The 9,209-nt window shown below is 44.5% G+C and overlaps 1 long non-coding RNA gene across 2 annotated transcripts; it reads right to left on the bottom strand.

Moving 5' to 3' along the window:
• Nucleotides 1-606: 606 nt before the first annotated feature.
• On the bottom strand, nucleotides 607-8,665 carry LOC123361653. 2 transcript variants are annotated; one of them, XR_006576184.1, is made up of 4 exons: nucleotides 8,547-8,665; nucleotides 8,094-8,199; nucleotides 4,481-4,565; nucleotides 607-738 (listed from the first exon to the last, which is right to left on the bottom strand). It is a non-coding gene; the product is annotated as an uncharacterized LOC123361653 (long non-coding RNA). The 2 variants fall into 2 exon arrangements; XR_006576183.1 differs by lacking the exons at nucleotides 607-738; nucleotides 4,481-4,565 and adding an exon at nucleotides 6,377-6,482.
• Nucleotides 8,666-9,209: the final 544 nt, after the last annotated feature.

The raw sequence follows: 9,209 nt of genomic DNA, 5'->3' as shown, positions 1-9,209 counted from the left end.
ATAGCACTTTTCAGCAGCTTTAGTTATAATTCTCATTTTCTCTGTTTTCTTTCAACCTCTTTCTACTACAACCTTTTTGGCTTTATAATCACCACCCAGCCTCACTGGGCTCAATTATCAATGAAATCAGGCTTTCTCTCCCCCTCCTGTGCGCTCTCTCTCTCTCTCTCTCTCAGGTGCTGCTAGATATGTCAATTGGCCTCTCAGGCCCAGATTAACCCTTTCAGAGCCTGCGTGAGGTACATACCCAATCACAGTGTTCCAGAGTGGGGAGAAAAACCCCCTATACGTAAGGAGTAGTGACAATAAATAAAATACTTACTAATAGTTTATGGACTGCTAAAAATAGAAGACTATGTCACTAAAAGTATGCTGGTTGCAAGGTTTGGGGGTCCAAAGACCTAAACTTCTACTAGTCTGATGTGTTAACCCAAACAAACAATTAGACAAAAATAAATGAATATACTTTGGAGATATTTGGAATATATGTATCTGTGAAATGGGGAGGGAAGAGTGAGACAAGAACAAAAATACCATTGCACTGTAGCTAAATACAGACTGTGAAATGAAGAGTCTTCTATGAATTAAAAACATTTTCAGAGTTCTCCCACATCTTCCCTTCCTGTAACTCTGAGTTTCCAGATCTATCTGTGTCACTGAATTAGTCTAGGTCCAGCTGTTCTCCATCGTAGGCTCTCCAGGTCCCACTGAAAACAGCAGCCTCCAGCCAGCAGGAACCTGGTAAACAGAACAAGTGAGACTACAAAGAAAACCTCCTTTCCCTTGATGGTCAGCTCTCTCTAAAAAAGCAACAGAGTCCTGTGGCACCTAGTGTCAGTTCACAAAAATTACAAGTGTGTAATAAGAACAGGAGTACTTGTGGCACCTTAGAGACTAACACATTTATTTCAGAATGAGCTTTCGTGAGCTACAGCTCACTTCTAATTTGCATATTAATTCAAGTTCAGCAGTCTCTCTTTGGAGTCTGTTTTTGAAGTTTTTGTTGCAAGGATAGGTTCCTGGGTTAGTGTTTATGTTGTATGGTGTGCGGTTGCTGGTGAGTATTTGCTTCAGGTCCTTGCAACAAAGCCCGATGCCAGCTCTGTCCACATATCTATTCAAGTGACACCATCATAGGACCTAATCACATCAGCCATGCCATCAGGGGCTCGTTCACCTGCACATCTACCAACGTGATATATGCCATCATGTGCCAGCAATGCCCCTCTGCCATGTACATTGGCCAAACTGGACAGTCTCTACGCAAAAGAATAAATGGACACAAAACTGACATCAGGAATCATAACATTCAAAAACCAGTGGGAGAACACTTCAACCTCTCTAACCACTCAGTGACAGACTTGAAGGTGGCAATTTTGCAACAAAAAAACTTCAAAAACAGACTCCAAAGAGAGACTGCTGAACTTGAATTAATATGCAAATTAGACACAATTAACTCAGGCCTAAACAGAGACTGGGAATGGTTGGGTCATTACACTAATTGAATCTATTTCCCTATGTTAAGTTCTCCTCACACCTTCTATGGGTCATCTTAATTATCATTTCAAACGTTTTTTTTCTCCTGCTGATGATAGCTCATCTCAATTGATTAGACTCTTCCTGTTGGTACGCATACTTCCACCTTTTCATGTTCTCTGTATGTATAAATATCTCCTGTCTGTGTGTTCCATTCTATGCATCCAAAGAAGTGAGCTGTAGCTCATGAAAGCTCATGCTGAAATAAATGTGTTAGTCTCTAAGGTGCCACAAGTACTCCTGTTCTTTTTGCGGATACAGACTAACACGGCTGCTACTCTGAAGTGTGTAATATAATCTTCCCCTACAGGCAGCAAACCAATACAACAATGATTGTGCTTTTGTTTTTGTTTCATTTTTTAAAGGTTAAAAGCCTGATTGTTCTCTCATGTTGGTGTAAAGCAGCAGTAACTATTGAAATCTGTGGAGTTGCACTGATGTAAAAATGATGTAAAAGTGTCAAAACCAGACCTTTACTTTGACAGGGGAATGCCCCCTCCTAACTAGAAAAAACAATGAGGAGTTAGGGCAGGGGTGAGCAAACTTTTTGGCCTGAGGGCCACATCAGGGTTCCAAAACTGTATGGAGGGCTGGGTGTAGTGTATTAAAGTGCTTCCAGTAGAATGTGCTACTTATGGTATACTACTTATGGCTGCTAGTCCTGGTGCTCTGAGCGGCATGGTAAGGGGACGGGGAGTGTGTGTGGGGGGGGTTGGATAAGGAGCAGGAGGTTCCGGGAGGCAGTCAGGGAGCAGGGAGGGTTGGATAGGGGGTGGGACCCCAGGGGGCAGTTAGGGGCGGGGAGTCCTGGGAAGGGATGGTCAGGGGACAAGGAGCAGGGGGTTTGGATGGGTTGGTGGTTCTGAGAGGGGGCAGCCACGGGATGGGAAGTGAGAGGGGATGGATGGGGCTGGGGGCCAGGTTAGCCTTCCTAACCCAGGATGTAGTGTATTAAATTGCTCCCTGTAGGAATGTGCTACTCACAGTGTACTACTTCTGGCTGCCAGTCCAGGTGCTCTGTATGTAGCACATTTCTAGGGGGAGCAATTTAATACACTACACCCAGTGGCTCTTACAGCCGCGCTGCCTGGGAGGAGCTCGCAGCCCCCCGCCAGAGGTGAAAGTAAGCCGGTACGGTGTACCTGCAAGAGCCAGTACACTGTGCCAGACTGGACCAGCTTCCACGGTGGTGATTTAACGGGCCTGGTGGTCCTGCCACTGTGAGGAGCCCCAGGCCCTTTAAAGCGCCGCTGGAGCTCCAGCAGCTGGACTCCCACGGTGATTTAAAGGGCCTGGAGCTCTGTGGTGGTCGGAGCTCTGGGCCCTTTAATTTGCCCCTGAGCCCCAGGGATCCCAGCCACCTCTGCAGCTGGTAGCTCTGGGGTGGTTTAAAGGCCCTGGGGCTCCCAGCCACAGCCGGAGTCCCAGGGCCCTTAAATCTTGAAAGGCCCCGCCTCTTCTGGTTGAGGCCATGCCCCCGCTCAGGACTCCGGCATACCAGTATGTCTTTTAAATTACTTTCACTCCTGCCCACTGCCCAGAGTGCTGGCAGTATGGTGAGCTGTGGCTGAGGGGAAGGGGAGACAGCCTCCCAAGTCGGGAGCTCAAGGGCCAGGCAGGATGGTCCCACGGGCCGGATGTGGCCCGTGGGCTGTAGTTTGCCCACCTCTGAGTTAGGGTGACCAGATAGCAAGTGTGAAAAATTGGGATGGGGATTGGGGAGTAAGAGGAGCCTATATAGGAAAAAGCCCCAAATATCAGGACTGTCCCTATGAAATTGGGACATCTGGTCACCCTATGAGGAGTCCAGTGGCACCTTAAAGGTCCTTAAGGTCCTTTAAGGTGCCACCGGACTCCTCATTGTTTTTGTGGATACAGACTAACACAGCTACCCCTCTGATACTTGCTTCCTAACTAGAATGCTGGGATCTTAGCACCTGTTACATGATATCTCCTCCTCAGACTAGCCAGGCTGACAAAGGTCTGGCACTGGCATAGGGATCCCAGGAGGAGCAGAAGTTATCTGCTGTCCTTTAGAACCATTCCTTCTGTGGCCAAGGGAGCTGTCCATGTGCTCTAAGACAGGAGATAAATAATTTAGGCCTGCAATCCCTCCCAGGGTGTGGCTGAGGTGGGCAGAGGGTTAAGCCTGGGAAAGGAACATAACCTGCTTGTGGAACACTTTGGCTCTTGGACAGAAAGTTAGTCAACAGTCCTGGCTCTGTTGTAAGATTGCAGCACCGCTGATTCTGGTGTTTGGCTTCTTACACCAAGCCACACTGCACATGCCATGGGAAACAGGGTTGGGAGAAAGAGCTGGTCTGGCAGCTGGATAAACACAATATTTTGCTTTGGAGAATCAAGGTACTTGTGGTGCTGAGCTGAAATTTGAGAGAACCAAATAAAGTTGTGGAGTGTGTCTCCTTCTTGCCCTGTCTATTTCTCTGTTGTGAGCACAGCAGCAGGATTTTCTTTGATGTTGGGGTGGGTGGGGTGTGGGTTCACATCATGGTTCACATCTTCCTTGGTGTGGAAACTCCATCTGATCGTTGAGAATATAGTCAATTTCCAGTCACATTACCTCCCAGTGCTGTAAATTTATTTCAGCAAATGTCTGGTGTAGCAGAAACTCCTGTCAGGCCTTGAAGTTCAACAATAGCATAAATCTGCCTGGCCCACCTTCAGAGCTGACCAAACCCCTCCATTCAGCAATGGGTGGGTTTGACCTTCAGCAGAAACATCTCTCTGGCATAGATCACTGGATCTCCTCCTGTATTCCATTCTGGTGTGTTGAAAACCACTATGTTTTCCAAATGCTGGCCAGCCTTTAAAGAAGACATTGCCAACCAGTAATGAAGCCCCAGGAAGGAACTGCCACCCTGTACCCTCTGAAGCACCCTATCTACATTTTAAATTTTTTAAATTATTAGTACATTTTCCTTACCATTAATAGCCTCTGCTCCTTCCTCATGGGCTGCCAGAAGTTGTCTGGGAGTCAAGGATAATCTAACAGTTGTATTCCTGGAATGCTGAAAGGTATCAAAATTTTGGCTTTCTACAGCAAAGTTATATTACATAGCGGGATTTCTCAGCTTCTTCCAAAGGAAAAAAATATATAGTGCTATCCTTGTATTTGAAATGACAGGATCTTCAGCTCCTGAAATGAAATCATGCCACCACGGGGGAAGGAGCAGCACTACAGAGACAGCAGAGGAAGAAGGACCTTGGAAGAGCTGCTCATAGGAATGGACAGGAGGAATTGGGAGAAGTTTGAGTTCCTCAGGGCATGGGAGGATTTGACTTTTCAGCAAGAAGAGACACTGATGAATTGGTTCATGGAGCAGAAGGCACACCAGAGGGAATTGGGAGCATTCCCTAAGGGAGAGGCTCATTGAACTGGTGGCTGAATGAGTTTTTGATCTGCCTGCAGCCTAGGCCCCTGAACATGTCCATAAATCTCCACTTCCTCCGAGGGTGCTGCTGAGCCACAGCATCATCTTTCAACAACTATCCCAGTGACCAGGAGGAGAACATGGAGCTTGCAGGCCTTCTGGGACCATGCCCTCCACTGGTACCCACCACGCCCTCCACTGGTACCCAAAACCCCTCACATCCAGTAGAGGAATGATGAGCTTGCAAGTAGTCCCTGAACCTCACCAAGTGCCTTCCCGCCCGTCAGAGTTTTCCCCTGTCATTCTCCCTTTGTTCATGAATGCATTCCCTTAGCATTTTGAAGATTTTTTTTGGTTGATCTTTCTTTTTAAATAAATTTTAATTACACATTCTATCTAGTACTTTTAATAAACATTGTTATTTCCTTCTCTTGTGTGTGGACCCTCCTTCCTAGTGTGAGAAACTGATGACATGTTGGGTGGTTCCACCCCAGCTTCAGAAATATCCAAGTTCCAGGAATACACAGGAGGGAGGGGGGAAAATGCAGTTAAAGTAATGCAGAAAACATGCTAGTTTTTCAATGCAGCAGGAAAGCATAGAAAAGGATTAGATGAAAGTCTCTATGGGTTTGTTTGCATGCAAACAATCAAAACACAATTCCAGTTATAATACAGGCAATGGCAGCATCTGTCACTACCCTGTGCATAAACAGCCCTTCCCTCCCCAACTGTAGCAGGGATTGGTGCTGTATAACAGCTGCTAAGTGCAGTTAGTGCAACTGATAATGAATGGTTAAAAATAAAAAAGAATGGCTGAATACCTTTCTCTCCTCTCTCCACCCCCACAGCGAATCTTCATAAGGTTATTCTGAGAAATTTAGTGCTCCTGATAATAGAGTTTTGTAAGTACATTTTGTTATATCCTTGGGGCAGCCGGTGTAGGAAGCAATCACTTGAGGCCAGAGAGCAGGCAGCTAACCAAAACCTCCATTTTATTTACATATATACAGAGAGCACCTCAGCCGGTTGAAACCGGTTGAGCTAACCCATAATAATCTAACTCAGTTGCCATAGCAACAAAACCATGACAACCAAATACACAACACATTTGAATAGTGAGGAGCTTTAGTATGCAAGCACTGTTCAGTATTTGAAAATGTTGTCATGTTTGTTCTTTTTGGGGGGGAGCTGTTATGACAGACAGCAAGCGAGTTTGTTCTCTGCCTTAATCTCTGTAACTAGAGTCAATTATTGAGGCAGAGTTGCTTTCTGGGAACTTGACACTTGTGTTTTTGACTGAGCTGGATGATAGAGGGATTTGCCTGGATGCTGGTTATGGCGACTTCTATTCAGGGACTGCTGTCTACAGTGTAAAATCAACTTCCAGTAAATGTATTTACCCAGATTCCATCACTGATTGCTCCTCCAATAAGAAGCTGACTTGCAAGTCCCTGGACATCTGCTTCTACTCAGCAGAGGGGTGACATACATCTCCTTTCCTCTCCATCATCTAGTAACCTTCTCACTCCCTTTTTTGCAGCAGCATTATTAATTCTGTGAAATAGGATATTCCTCTTCAAGCTTGATTTACATTATTAAACATTTTCTGCTACATAGAGACTCTGTGCTTGTGAGAGGGGAAATATTGCCTCTTTGAGGCGCCCAGGGGTGTGTGTAAGGTTTTCCCAGGTCACTGGGTGGGGGCTCGAGCTGGTTTGCATTACGTTGTACGGAAGGGACCCTTATGTATTGAACCCGGCTCTTGCTGCTATCAATTTGGCCTGGCAGAATGGTTACACACACAAGGCACTGAGCTGCATGGCAAAGCCTAAGTAGAGCTAAGCTGTGTGGGCTGAGGGGTTCCCTGACCATAAACACAAGGGCTAGAGAATTGTTTGGTCATCTGGGTGTGTCTCTGTGTGAGTAACAGAAAGCCAGCAGAGAAACAGCACTCCTAGGGGCACAGAGCTGACTGAAGAGGCAGACTTGAAGACTGTGAGCAAGGAAACGGCCTGGTGTTGTTTGTTCCTGCTGTGGTCAGGAGAACTGGACTTTGTGCACATTCTTTGTAAACAAACAGGATTGCCCCTATGAAATACCTGACTTACACCATCAATTTCTCATTCTAACAAACAACCTAGCAAGGCCCTGAATATTGGCTATCTGCTCAGGCCAAAAGGACCAACAATATCTCTCCCTCCCCCCCGTGATGTCATCTAACTTTGCTCTCATTGAAGTCAATGGGAGGCTTACCATTGACTTCAGTGGGAGCACACTTAGACCTGTCCTGCATTCTTTTGAAAGCCCCACTCTTATGGCCTTTGGGTGATGGAATCTCAAGGAAAGGCCTAAAATTACGTAATCAATGTCTAGCAATGAAGAACCCAATCCATACTGGAAATCTTGTTGGAACTTTGTTTTGAAAACTGGGGTCTTGTTGATGTGATTTGAAACTGTTGAAAGGTTCCTTGTTTGGATTAAAAAGCTACTGTCAATTCTGAAAGAAATACTATGCTTAGCCTGGTAGCTTTCCATGATTTATGACTATAAAATCTCAAAGGGCAGGGGGGAGGGTACAGCTTTTGATGACTGTGTTTCACTAGGGTTTTAGCATCTATATTTTTCATTAGCTTTTCTTATTTTTGGGGATCTGAGTTATGGACCTAATGGTTGTCAAACTGATTAAACATCAGGCTGTAGTATTTCTAAGGTTTTATCAGTGTGTTCTCTCTCAAAGTATGTCCACACTGCAGTCACAGCTATGATTGCGGCTTGCGTAGAGATACCCAAAATAGCTTTAATCTGGCTAGCTCGGATGCCGAGTAGTGAATCTGCAGCAGCATGGGCTTCAGCGTAGGCTGTAGAAGCCTGCCTGGGACCCTGGGTAATTACTTGGGCTCATTCTGAAGCCCACGCTGCCATCGTGTCACTGCTCCAATACCTGAGCTACTGTGATTAAAACTAGCTCAGGTCTGTCTACCCCATGATTGCCGTATAGAAATACCTTCAGACTTGATCTTTGTCTCCTTATCTGAAATTGACTCTTCTGGTTTATAACACCTGGAAAGGAGGGAAACTCCATCCACTCTCTGAAAGTTATCTCCAGTTCAGGCTTATGACCTGACCTCTATTGGGCCCGGATCTTTGCTTTCCTGAAAAAAGTACCTGATTCTGTTTGAAGTAACAACTGGCATTCACCCCATCAGACAACAGTAGAGGTTCTTCTTTTCCTTCCTCCTCTTCTTCTGTCTACTCTTTTGTGTGTGTTTGGCTGTGGAAATTGATTTTAAAAAATCAATAACTTTGTAAATAAGCTGATAGCATTTTGGTTGAAACTTGTCAAGATTTCCATCCTTTAAGAAAATAAAACTGGATTTCTAACTGCAGTTTTTGCATGCTTAGGTTAATAAAGTAGAAGGTTTATGTCTTATGTGATTACTGAGAAGCCTTAGACCCTGAAAAAGAATCCTAAATGTTCAGCATTAGCCATGGAATGAATGAGGTAATAGCTAAGAAACTTATAAAATAAAACAGGAAGGAAGTGAAAAATAAACTGACTTGATTTCTCATTGACCAGAAAATAAATATGGTTCTGTACACAATAATTCAATTAAGTACCTTTTTCAGGAGGTTTGACAGCTCAGGGTGGGGGGTAGAATCCTCAAAACATATTTGTTATATCTGTTCCTCTCCTTCTCCCACCCTTCACAATAACTTCGGGATGACAAAATCAGACTGGAAATAAAGCATAAGTTTTTACAAAAACAATGAGGAGTCCAGTGGCACTTTGAACACTAACAGATTTATTTAGGCATAAGATTTTGTGGGTAAATACCCCACTTCTTCACATGCAGTGCGTGTGGTTTGAAGCGTGTTAGAGAGTCCCCTTGGGATAACAAGTCTGGCGTATATCAATTTCTTTGTTAAATTGATGAATTTATATAAGCTTGCAGTGTCCAGCGGGCATAACTGGACACTGCAAGATGGAGGTGTGACGGTGTACCCCATAAGGCTTCATGAGAATATACTTATGATTGTATATATGATATAACTGGAATATGATTTATGCTATATATGGTATGTTACATATCTCTGTAAAGGTTATGATCTACTGAATCTATTAATCCTATTTGTATGCATGTATCATTTTTGTATTCGAAGTTATGAATATTGGCTGGGCACTGGCTTGATTTTTAAGTAGTCTTTGTAAAGCATTTGGTCAGCTTCTTGAGAAAAGAATGTGCAAATTAAGTGCCCAATTAAGAAGCACTTAAGGGACAA

The sequence above is a fragment of the Mauremys mutica genome, chromosome 1, assembly GCF_020497125.1.
Source record: "Mauremys mutica isolate MM-2020 ecotype Southern chromosome 1, ASM2049712v1, whole genome shotgun sequence".
NCBI classification, from domain to species: Eukaryota; Metazoa; Chordata; order Testudines; family Geoemydidae; genus Mauremys; species Mauremys mutica.
This window is presented reverse-complemented; position numbering and strand designations above follow the sequence as displayed.